The sequence below is a fragment of the Delphinapterus leucas genome, chromosome X (genome assembly GCF_059928025.1).
Source record: "Delphinapterus leucas isolate spDelLeu-1000000601 "Yukka" chromosome X, BTC_Dleu_Yukka2, whole genome shotgun sequence".
Lineage (NCBI taxonomy): Eukaryota > Metazoa > Chordata > Mammalia > Artiodactyla > Monodontidae > Delphinapterus > Delphinapterus leucas.
In genome coordinates this window covers 72833821-72846558 of record NC_143150.1, presented here as the reverse complement: position 1 = coordinate 72846558, position 12738 = coordinate 72833821, and the positions used below count along the sequence as shown (strand labels likewise).

General features: G+C 36.2%; 1 pseudogene; it reads right to left on the bottom strand.

Annotated features, from left to right (window-relative positions):
* Positions 1-638: 638 nt before the first annotated feature.
* Positions 639-1698, bottom strand: LOC111167803 (general transcription factor IIF subunit 2 pseudogene; annotated as a pseudogene).
* Positions 1699-12738: the final 11040 nt, after the last annotated feature.

Sequence of the window (12738 nt, the reverse complement as noted above, 5' to 3'; positions counted from 1 at the left end):
AAGCACATGAAAAGCTGCTCAACATCACTAATTATTAGAGAAATGCAAATCAAAACTACAATGAGGTATCACCTCACACCAGTTAGAATGGGCATCATCAGAAAATCTACAAAGAACAAATGCTGCAGAGGGTGTGGAGAAAAGGGAACCCTCTTGCACTGTTGGTGGGAATGTAAATTGATACAGCCACAATGGAGAACAGTATGGAGGTTCCTTAAAAAACTAATAATAGAACTACCATACACCCCAGCAATCCCACTACTGGGCATATACCCAGAGAAAGCCGTAATTCAAAAAGGCACATGCACCCCAGTGTTCATTGCAGCACTATTTACAATAGCCAGGTCATGGAAGCAACCTAAATGCCCATCGACAGATGAATGGATAAAGAAGATGTGGTACATATATACAATGGAATATTACTCAGCCATAAAAAGGAACGAAATTGGGTCATTTGTAGAGACGTGGATGCATCTAGAGACTCTCATACAGAGTGAAGTAAGTCAGAAAGAGAAAAACAAATATCATATATTAACGCATATATGTGGAACCTAGAAAATGGTACAGATGAACTGGTTTCCAGAGCAGAAATTGAGACACAGTAGTAGAGAAAAAACATATGGACCCCAAGGGGGGAAAGCAGCATGGGGTGAGGGTGGCAGTTGATGAATTGGGAGATTGGGTTTGACGTGTATACACTGAGGTGTATAAAATGGATGACTAATAAGAACCTGCTGTATAAAAAAATAAATAAAATTAAATTTAAAAAATAATAAAATTTCATTTCAACTGTTAAAAAGAAAAAGAATTATTGTTTTAAAAATTTACCTAGAGAAACTAAAGTACCATTCATTTTCCCCCTGTAACAGATGGTGCTCAAGGATTCACGTATCAAGGCCATTTGCTTAGCTCATCACACTTTAGTTGTTCTGTTAGCAGGCAGGCTTTGAATGTGCTTAATCATTCTTTTCTCCTCCTTGATAATGTCTGTACTCTGGCTTCAGCTCCCATGTGTTTTTGTGGAGCCCTTTTACATTTTGAATACCAATTTCTTTTAAGATTTCCTTCAGGTACGACACAGGCTGTTTTGTGATGTCCACCAAGTCCTTAAGATTATAATATTGATGTTTCTCAAAAGCTGAAAACAGCATGTCTAAAATGTGTTATCAGCTCGAGCTCATTTTCCATCTTCTTTTTCCTTTCATATTCAATATTGTACTGATGATTAACAACAGGTTTGTAATTGGTTGTCACAGCTTTGTTCAGTTGCTGTAATAGCCTTACAGGTTTGGAAGATTCTTCTATTTGGAATCTCTTTAATCTCATGTACTTTTCACTGGCAGTGGGTCAGCATTCAACTCTTTGTACCACTATTCCTTCCAGTGAAAGCTTATCCGATGAGCTCTTATTAGACACTGTTAATGCCTGTCCCCCAACACTTTGCAAGACAAATATATGTACTCTAGGAGCACTGCCTGAAGCTGATTTTCCGCCAATATCATGAATATTTGCAAGAGCCTCATTCAAAGTAAATGACACCTCCATCCTTCCTTGATTTTTGGCAATCCACAGTTTCCCAACTTCACCTCTTCCAGGACCTTTAGCCCATTGCCGTGACAAATATTTAGGAACCTCCACCAGCCACACTCTGGTGTTCTGTTTGGCGCCAGTCAGGCTGAGTTCCCCTCTTTCCTCCATGGGTCTGTCACCAACGGAGGCGTGCAGGCCACAGCAGCAGCCCCAGGAGCTGGGGGCCTACGGGGCAAGGGACCAGAGCACAGGGCAAGCCCTGGCCGGAGGCTGATTGTGAAGAGCCGGGGTCCACCTGCCCAGATGCTGGGAGCCCAGGGGCCTTCTAGGAATTTTAGGGTTTTCTATTTTACATTTAGTTCTGTGATCCATTTTGAGTTTATTTTTGTGAAGTTATAAGGACAGTGTCTAGATTCTTTTTTGCATGGGCATGTCCACTTGTTCCAGCACCATTTGTCGAAAAAACTATTTTTTCTCCATTGGATTGCCTTTGTTCCTTTGTCAAAAATCAGTTGACTATATTTGTTTGGGTCTATTTCTGGGCTCTCTATTCTGGTCCATTAATCTATATGTCTATTATTCCACCAATACCACACTATCTTGGTTACCATAGCTTTATGCTAAATTTTGAATCAGGTAGTTTTAGCCCTCCAACTTTGTTCTTATTCTTCAATATTGTGTTGAATATTGTGAGTCTTTTTCCTTTCCATATAAAATATAGAATCAGAGGTTTTTGTATCCACAAAATAACTTGCTGGGAGTTTTACTTGGGGTTACATTGAGTCTATAGATCAAGTTAAAAAGAAATGACATTTAACAATACTGAGTCTTCCTATCCATGAACACAGAATATCATTCTATTTATTTAGGCTTTTATTTCTTTCATCAGAGTTTTCCTCATATAGATCTTGTACATATTCTGTTTGATTTATGCATAAATATTTCTCCTTTTTTTGGTGCTAAAGTGTTTTTTTTAATTTCAAATTCCAGTTGTTCATTGTTAGTATAGGAGAATAATTGACTTTTGTATATTGGGCTTGTATCTCACAGCCTTATTATATTTGCTTATTAGTTCCAGGAGCTTTTTGGCCAACACTCTGATATTTTTTACATAGAAAATCATGTCATCTGCAAACAAAGACAGTTTTATTTCTTTCTTCCCAATCTGTATGCCTTTTCTTTTCTTGTCTTACCTTATTGCATTAGCTAGGAGCTCCAGTGTGATGTTGAATTAGAGTGATGAGAGAGGACATCCTTGCCTTGTTCTCAGTCTTAGGGCGAAGTCATCTAGTTTCTCAGCATAAGTATGATATTAACTATAGATATTTTTGTAGATTTTTTTATCAAGTTGATGAATTTCCCCTCTATTCCTAATTTGATGAGAGCTATTATCATGAATGGATCTTGGATTCTGTCAAATGATTTTTCTGCATCTATTGATACAATCATATGATTTTGCTTCTTAAGCCTGTTGCTCTATGATGGATTAAGTTTATTTTTGAATATTGAATCAGCCTTGTGCACCAGGAATAAATTCCGCTTGGTCGTGGTGTATAATTCTTTTAACGTTGTTGAATTTGACTTGCTAATATTTTGTTGAGGGTTTTTGCAACTATTTTCAATGAGATGTTGGTCTGTAGTTTTCCTTTCTTATAATGTCTTTGGCTTTGGCATTAGGGTACTGCTAGTTTCATGGAATGAGTGAGGAAATGTTCCATCTGCTTCTGTTTTCTGCAAGAGGTTGTAGAGAATTGGTATAATTTCTTCCCTAAATGTTTGGTAAAATTCACCAGTGAAACCATCTGGGCCTGGTACTTTCTATTTTAGAAGGTTATTAACTGTTGATTCAATTTCTTTAATATATATAGGCCTATTCAGATTATATAGTCAATTTCTTTAATATATAAACAAGTTATCCTTTACATATTATATATACAGATTATATATTTCTTCTTATATGGGTTTTGATAGATTGTATCTTTCAAATAATTAGCCAATTTCATCTAAGTTATCAAATTTGTGGGCAGATTTGTTTTGTTCATAATATTATTTTATTATCCTTTTAATGTACATGAGATCAGTAGCAATGGCCCTTCTTTTATTTCTGATATTAGTAATCTGTGTCTTCTCATTCCCTTTCTTGGTTAGCCTGGGTAAGGGTTTATCAATTTTATTCATCTTTTCAAAGAACCAGCTTTTCGTTTCATTGATTTTTTTTTTTTCTATTGCTTTCCTGTTTTCAATTTCAATTATATTTGCTCTGATTCTAATCGTTTCTTCTCTTGGGCTTACTCTGAATTTAATTTGCTCTTCTTTTTCTAGTTTCCTGAAGTGGAAGCTTAGATTAAATATTTTCCAAAGTCATTTAGATCTTTTTCCATATCTTTTTCCATATATCTTTTCCAAAATATATATGATTTTCCAGCTACTTTCTGTTATTGATTTCTATTTTAATTCCATTGTAATGTGAGTATATAGTTTGTATGATACCTATGCTTTTAAATTTGCTAAGGTATGTTTTATGACACATAATGTTTATCTTAGTGAATGTTCCGTGTGAACTTGAGAAGACTGTATATCCTGCTATTGTTGGATGAAGTATTTTATAAATGTCAATTAGATCTAGTTGATTGATGGTGCTATTCAGCTCAATATATCCTTACTGATTTTATGCCTGCTGGATATTTCAATTACTGATTGAGGGATGTTGAAGTCTCTATAATAGTGGGTTCATCAGATTTTGCCTCAATTTTGTGACGCTCTGTTGTTAGCCACATACACATTAAAGGATCTTATGTCTTGGAGAATTGACACCTCTATCACTATATAATGCCTCTCTTCCTTCCTGATCATTTTCCTTCCTCTGAAGTCAGCTTTGTCTGAAATTAGCTTGCTTTTGAATATTGTTAGCATGGTATATCTTTCACCATCCCTTTACTTTTAATCTACCTTTATCTTTGTATTTAAAGTATGTTTCTTACAGACAACATATAGTTGGTTATTGCTTTTTTATCCACTCTGGCAGTTTCTGTCTTTTAATTGGTGTATTTATACCATTCACATTTAAAGTGATTATTGATATAGTTGGATTAATATCTACTATATTTGTAACTGTTTTCTATTCATTGTCCATTTCTTTGTTTCTTTTTCTGTCTTCCACTCTTTCTGCCTTCTCTGGTTTTAATCAAGCATTTTATATGATTCCATTTTCTTTCCTCTCATATCAGTTATACTTTAAAAAATTTTTAGTGGTTGCCCTAGAGTTTGAAATACACATTTATGACTTATTCAAGTTTGCTTTCAAATAACATTATACCACTTCAGAGGTAGTGCAAGTACCTTATAGCAGAGTATTCCCAATTCCTCCCCCTATCCCTTATAGCATTGCTGTCATTTGTTTTACTTATCCATAAGCTATCATCACTGAATACATCTTTGCTATTATTATTTTAAGTAAACTATTATCTATTAAATCAATTAAGAATAAGTAAAATAAAAGATTTGATTTTACTTTCATGAATTCCTTCTCTAATGCTCTTCCTTTATGTAGATCCAAGTTTCTGACCTATATCATTTTCCTTTTCTGAAGAACTTCTTTTAACATTTCTTATAAGGCAGGTCTTCTGGCAACAAATTCAATCAATTTTTGTTTGTCTGAGAAAGTCTTTATTTCAACTTCGTTTTTGAAGAATAATTTTGCTGGATACAGAATCCTAGCTTGGTGTTTTTTTCTTTTAACACTTTAAATATTTCACTGCACACTCTTCTTGCTTGAATGTTTTCTGAAGAGAAACCAATGTAATTTTTATCCTTTTACCCCCCTATAGCTTCTTTAAAGATTGTCTCTTTGTCTTTGATTTTCTGCAGTTTGAATATGATATGCCTAGGGGTCAACTTTTTGGTATTTGTCCTACTTGATATTCTCTGAGCTTCCTGGATCTGAAGTTTGGTGTCTGTCATTACTTTTAGAAAACTCTTATTTGATATCACTTCAGATATTTCCTTTGTTCCTTCCTCTCTTTCTTCTTCTGGTATTCCCATTACGTGTATATAACCTCATTTGTAATTGTACCACAATCTTTGGACATTCTGTTCCATCTTTTTCATTCTTTTTTTTTATCTTTGCATTTCATGTATAAAGTTTCTATTGACATCTTCAAGCTCACTAATTCTTTACCATCAAAGGCATTATTTTATATTGCGTTGGGTTTTTTTTTGATAGCCAACTTTTTATCTTTTAATTCAGTGTATTTAAACTTAAAAAAAGTTCACCCATTTCTCCTACCCCCCCAACCCTCACCTCTGGCAGCCACCAGTCTGTTCTCTGTATCTATGAGCTTGGTTTGTTTGTTTGTTTATCTATCTACCTTTTTAAATTCTGCATATAAGAGAGATCATACATATGGCATTTGACTTTCTCTGTCTGACTTATTTCACTTAGAATAATGCCCTCAAGGTCCAGCTATGTTGTTGCAACTGACAAGATTCCATTCTTTTTATGGCTGAGTAATATTCCATTGTGTATGTTATACCACATCTTCTTTATCCATTCATCTATTGATGGACATTTAGGTTGTTTCCACATCTCGGCTATCATCAGTAATGCTCCAATGAACATGGGGGTGTGTGTGTGTGTGTGTGTGTGTGTGTATATATATATATATATATATATATATCTGGGTTAGTGTTTTCTTTTTCTTCAGATAAATAGCCAGGAGTGGAATAGCTGGATTAATTGGTAGTTCTATTTTTAATCTCTTGAGGGACCTCCATACTCTTTTCCATAGTGGCTGCACCAATTTATATTCCCATCAACAGTGCACAAATGTTCCCTTTTCTCCACATCCTCGCCAACACCTGTTATTTCTTGTCTTTTTGATAATAGCCATTCTAACAAGTGTGAGGTGGTATTTCATTGTGGTTTTGATTTGCATTTCCCTGATGATAAATGATGTAAAGCATCTTTTCATGCACTGCTTGGCCATCTGGATGTCTTTGGGAAAAAATGTCTATTCAGATGTCCTGCCCATTTTTAAATTGGGTTGTTTGGGTCTTTTGCCATTGAGTTGGATGAGTTCTTCATATATTTTGGATGTTAGCCCTTATCAAATATATGACTTGAAAATATTTTCTCCCATTCAGTAGGCTGCCTTTTCATTTTGTTGATGGTTTCCTTTGCTATGTAGCATCTTTTTAGTTTGATGTAGTCCCACTTGTTTATTTTTGCTTTTGTATCATTTTCTTTTGGTGTCAGATTCAAAAAATTGTCACCAAGACTTATGTCAAGTAGCTTACTACCTATGTTTTCTTCTAGGAGTTTTATGGTTTCAGGCTTTCAAGTCTTTAATCCATTTTGAATTAATTTTTGTGTATGATGTAAGATAGTGCTCTGGTTTCATTCTTTTGCATGTGATTGTTCAATTATACCAACACTATTTATTGAAGAGACTATCCTTTTCCCATTGCATATTCTTGGCTCAATTGTCATAAATTAATTGACCACATATGTGTGGGTTTATTTCTAGGCTCTCTATTCTGTTCCATTGAGCTATGTGTCCATTGTTATGCAATGCCATACTGTTTTAATTACTATAATTTTGCAATATAGTTTGAAATCAGGGAGTATGATGCCTCCAGCTTTTTTCTTCTTTCTCAACATTGCTTTGGCTATTTGAAGTCTTTTATGGTTCCATACAAAGTTTGAGGTTGCTTGTCCTATTTCTGTGGAAAAAATGCCATTGAAATTGTGATAAGGATTGCACTGAATCTTATATTTCTTTGGGCAGTATGGACATTTTAACAATATTAATTCTTCCAATCCATGAGCATGGAATATCTTTCCATTTATTTGTGTCTTCATTTTCTTTCATTAATGTCTTTTAGTTTTCAATATATAGGTCTTTCACCTCCTTGGGTTTGTTTGTTTATTTTTGCGGTATGCGGCCTTCTCACTGTTGCGGCCTTTCCCGCTGTGGAGCACAGGCTCCAGATGCACAGCCCCAGCGGCCATGGCTCACGGGCCTAGCCGCTCTGCGGCACATGGGATCCTCCCGGGCCAGGGCACGAACCCGCGTACCCTGCATCGGCAGGCGGACTCTCAACCACTGTGCCACCAGGGAAGCCCTCCTTGGGTTTTTTTAAATGAAAAAATACTTTATTGCTGAAAAATGCTAACCACCATCTGAGCCTTCTGAGTGAGTCACCACCTCCTTGTTTTAACTTATTTTTAGGTATTTTATTCTTTTTAGTGCAATTTTAAATGGAATTGTTTTCTAAATTTCTCTTTCTGATAGTTCATTATTAATGTATAGAAACAGAAGTGGTTTTTGTGTATTGATTTTTGTATCCCGCAACTTTATTAGCTCTAAGAGTTTTTTGATGGAGTCTTCAGGGTTTTCTAGATATAATATCATATCATGTACAAATAGTGATAGTGCTGCTTCTTCCTTTCCAATTTGGATGCCTTTTATTTATTTATTTATTTTGCCTAATTACTGTGGCTAGGACTTCCAATACTGTGTTGAATAAAAGTAGCAAGAGTGGGCATCCTTGTCTTTTTCCTGATTTTAGAGGAAAAGCTTCCAGCTTTTCACCATTGAGTATGAAGTTAGCTGTGGACTTGTCAGCTAACTTGTCAGCTAATATGGCCTTTATTAAGTTGAGGTAACACACTTTTTGAGAGTTTTATCATGAATGGATGTTGAATTTTGTCAAAATGTTTTTCTTCATCTATTGAGATGATCATATGGTTTTTATCGCTCATTTTGGTAATATGGCATATCACATTGACTGACTTGCAAATGTTGAATCATCCTCGCATTCCTGGAATAATTCTCACTTGATCATAGTGTGTATGATCTTTTTAATGTATTGTTGACTGGTTTCCTATTATTTTGTTGAGGACTTTTGCATCTATGTTCATAAGGAATATTGTCTTGTATTTTTTTTTTCTATGGCATCCTCATGTGACTTGGATATCAGGGTAATGCTTGCCTCGTAAAATGAGTTTGGGAGAGTTCCTTCCTCTTCAAATTTTTGGAAGAGTTTGAGAAGGATAGTTATTAATTCAATTATCTTTGAATGTTTGGTAGAATTCACCAGTTAAGCCTTCTGTTCCTGGACTTTTGTTTGTTGGGAGGTTTTTGATTACTGATTTAATTTCCTTCTAGTAATCGGTCTGTTCAGATTTTCTATTTTATCATTATTCAGTCTTAATACATTGTACATTTCTAGGAATTCATTCATTTCTTCTAGGTTGTCCAAATTGTTGGCACGTAATTGTAGTCTTTTAAGATCCTTTGTATTTCTGAGGTATCAGCTATAATATCTCCTCTTTCATTTCTGAGTCTGGTTCTGATGCTTGGTTTATCTCTCCAGGCTGTATTTCTAACCTTTTAATATGCCTTGTAATTTTTGGCTGAAAACTAGACATGATATACTGGGTAAAAGTAACTGAGGTAGGTAGGCCAGTAATGTAAGGTTTTATGCTCATCTGACTAAGAGTTAGGCTGTGTTTACTGTTTGCTGTAGCTGTGGTGTCAGAGGCTAAAATTGTCTCCATAGTTCTTGTCTTAGTCTCTTCATGTGGTCTTTGGATGTCCCTGGAAACTTCTTAAGTAGGGTCTGAGACTTGCAGTGTTTTTGTTTGTTTGTTTTTGTTTGTTTAACATCTTTAATGGAGTATAATTGCTTTATAATGGTGTGTTAGTTTCTGCTTTATAACAAAGTGAATCAGCTATATATATACGTATGTCCCCATGTCTCCTCCCTCTTGCGTCTCCCTCCCATCGTCCCTATCCCACCCCTCTAGGTGGTCACAAATCACTGAACTAATCTCCCTGTGCTATGCGGCTGCTTCCCACTAGCTATCTGTTTTACATTTGTTAGTGTATATATGTCCATGCCACTCTCTCACTTCATCCCAACTTACCCTTACCCCTCCCCGTGTCCTCAAGTCCATTCTCTGCATTTGCGTCTTTATTCCAGTCCTGCCCCTAGGTTCTTCAGAACCTTTTTTTTTCTTTTTTTGGATTCCATATATATGTGTTAGCATACGGTATTTGTTTTTCTCTTTCTGACTTATTTCACTCTGTGTGACAGACTCTAGGTCCATCCACCTCACTACAAATAACTCAATTTCGTTTCTTTTTATGGCTGAGTAATATTCCATTGTATATATGTGCCACCTCTTCTTTATCCATTCATCTGTTGATGGACACTTAGGTTGCTTTCATGTCTTGGCTATTGTAAATAAAGCTCTGGCAGTGTTTTTAGCTGTAATCTCATTATACAGGAGTGCTGTTAATGTTGTGATAAAGTGTGGGTAGAATGGAAGCACTCACTAGTCTTTTGATTAGTTCTCAATCTTTTAGTGTGCCTGAGTTGGGTATTTCCTATCCCCCAGGTCAGTTCAGCTCTGGTAAAACCCTAGTCAGTTAGGCTCTGATAAAAGTTTTCCTTGAGGGCAGGCCTTGTTAAAGAGAATAGAGAGGTCTGGATATATTTCAAAATGGCTGCTTTTCCTCTCCCCTTGCTAGAAGGACAAGAGAATTTTTCTCCCATCTTCACTGTGGGAACCTGGTAGCGCTCTTGAAGGTAAAATGCATGAAAGTGTGGAGAACCCCCTAAGGCTGGGCCCACTGGGGATTTTTAGCCCTTGAGCTAGTCCACACTGAGCATCTAGCAATTTGTCAATTACAGTTTTAAAGTCTTCTTACTGATACTGGCTTCAGCTGCAGGCTTCTTCACCCAGTCTGCTATGAGTCTCCATATCCACCGGTCTGTCTCTCCATCTTACAGAACAGCAGTTTGCCTTGTGACCTCAATTCTCTGATGGATCTAAGAAGTGATTTTAAGTTTGCTCAGCTTTTTTCTTATTGTGAGTGTGGGAGTGATGGCTTTCAAGCGCTTGACACGTGAAGCCAGAAATTGGAAGTATATACATTTATTTTTTAATTTTCAAAACACATCTAGAAAAACATGAATCTTTCTGAAGTTTCAGCTTACCTGAAAATATTTACAGGCTGTGTGGCTTTGTGCAATTTAATCCATCTCTTCATCTATAAAATAAGCATAATAATAACTACTTTGCTGGATTGTTATAAGACCTAAGTGAGATATGTAAAGCATCTAGCAAAGTGCATGGCTCATATATATTCAATAAATGTTAGCTTTAGTTATGGTGTCATTTATCTTCATCAGAACCCTAGGCTTGAACAGAGACAAAGTGTACAAAGTATTCCCTAATTTAGAAGATGAAGAATCAGAAGAAAATGGCCCACTTGCCTTATTGTCAGTTTGTGACAGAGTCAGGACCAGACTCAGGCTAGGACTGCTGCTGGCTTCCATGGCCCTGATGCTATTACAAGACCCCTTTTCTTAATATCAGATAGCAAACAGCCTGGCCACATTGATCAAAACCTGTCAGATCTCAAATTTACTACTATAAAAGCAGTCCCAAGGACTGCACAGCTGTTTGTCCCACTCTGATGTATTTGTGGGGTTTGCCTGCAGAAAGCATGATGATTACAAATAGAGGGTATTAGAATGATAGAAAAATGTAGCCTGTTACCACGGAAACAGACATGTGACAGTGGTAGTGCCCTGAGTAGGTATGAAAAAGGTTCTGAAGCATATAGAGAAAATAAATCAATATATCTAAAATGTTATAGAACTCAGCAGATGTTACTGCTTTTGCTCTGGTCAAGATGCTCATATCTAATGTGGGATAGTTCTAGCTCCCTGATATTTTCTCTCTAGAAGACAGGAAACCACAATGGCCTCAAACAAAAGAAATGAGAATGGCGGATATAGAACCAGGGCTTAGAGGACCATGTTGAAACTCATAAGAATTATTTACTGGCCATGGTGGTTTTCCATCTTCTAGAGAGAAAATACCAGGGAGCTAGAACTCCTATACTGCTGAGATGATGTACTCACTAGCCCCTATGGGAAGTGCGATACAATTTAAGGATAATCTTGTCCATATTTTTTCATCCTCATTTTTTTCTGAGGGATATGCCAAATGTCCACTGAATAGATGGAAGCTCCCTGGGAGCCCTTCTGTGACACAAGAAGAAGTGGAAGATAGGGCTTTGAGCCCCTGTTATTCTCAGCACTCTTCATGGCATGGCCATTTTGGAAAATAAAGATAAAAATTTTAGTTAGCTCCTTGCCTCCCGCTGTATACCTGATCTATACCAGATTAATTAAAGATTTAAATATGAAAAATGAAATCATGAAAGAACTAGAAAAAAATATAAAGAGCTACCTATATAATGCTGTTGTATCCAAATTTAAAATGATAATGTAGAAATGTAGCTATTGACATAGAAGAAAGTTATCAAACAACATTTTTATTTGATCACATTTTGTAAAAATACATATTTATATGCATAGGAAATTTCTAGATATGCAGAAAATGTTAATAGTGGTTATTTGTGAGTAGTTTTTTTAAGCTATTTTTTTCCTTTTTGGTCCCCTTTTCTATGTATGTAGGTGTGCATGCATTTAAGTATGTATAATGAGTAGTATTTCTGGTATAAAAATAATAAAAGTTAACAAAATTTTTTTAACATCTTTATTGCAGTATAATTGCTTTACAATGGTGTGTTAGTTTCTGCTGTATAACAAAGTAAGTCAGCTATACGTATACATATATCCCCATGTCCCCTCCCTCTGCGTCTCCCTCCCACCCTCCCTATCCCACCCCTCTAGGTGGTCACAAAGCACCGAGCTGATCTCCCTGTGCCATGCGGCTGCTTCCCACTAGCTATCTACTTTACATTTGGTAGTGTATATATGTCCATGCCACTCTCTCACTTCATCCCAGATTACCCTTTCCCCTCCCCGTGTCCTCAAGTCCATTATCTACGTTTGCGTCTTTATTCCTGTCCTGCCCCTAGGTTCATCAGAACCATTTTTTGTTTGGACTCCATACATATGTGTTAGCATATGGTATTTGTTTTCCTCTTTCTGACTTACTTCACTCTGTATGACAGACTCTAGGTCCATCCATCTCATAAAAGTTAACGAAAAATTTTTAACTTCCCTTTCCCTCTTTTCCCTTGTACATATAGGTCAAACTTCCCTTGTAGATATAGGTCAGACTTCCTCCAGGAATTTATTTTTCCTCAACTAGCCAGTATAATTCCTTAAGTCTCCCCCCTTTAGTACTTTCCTATTCAACTGTAAGTTCTCTGAGGACAG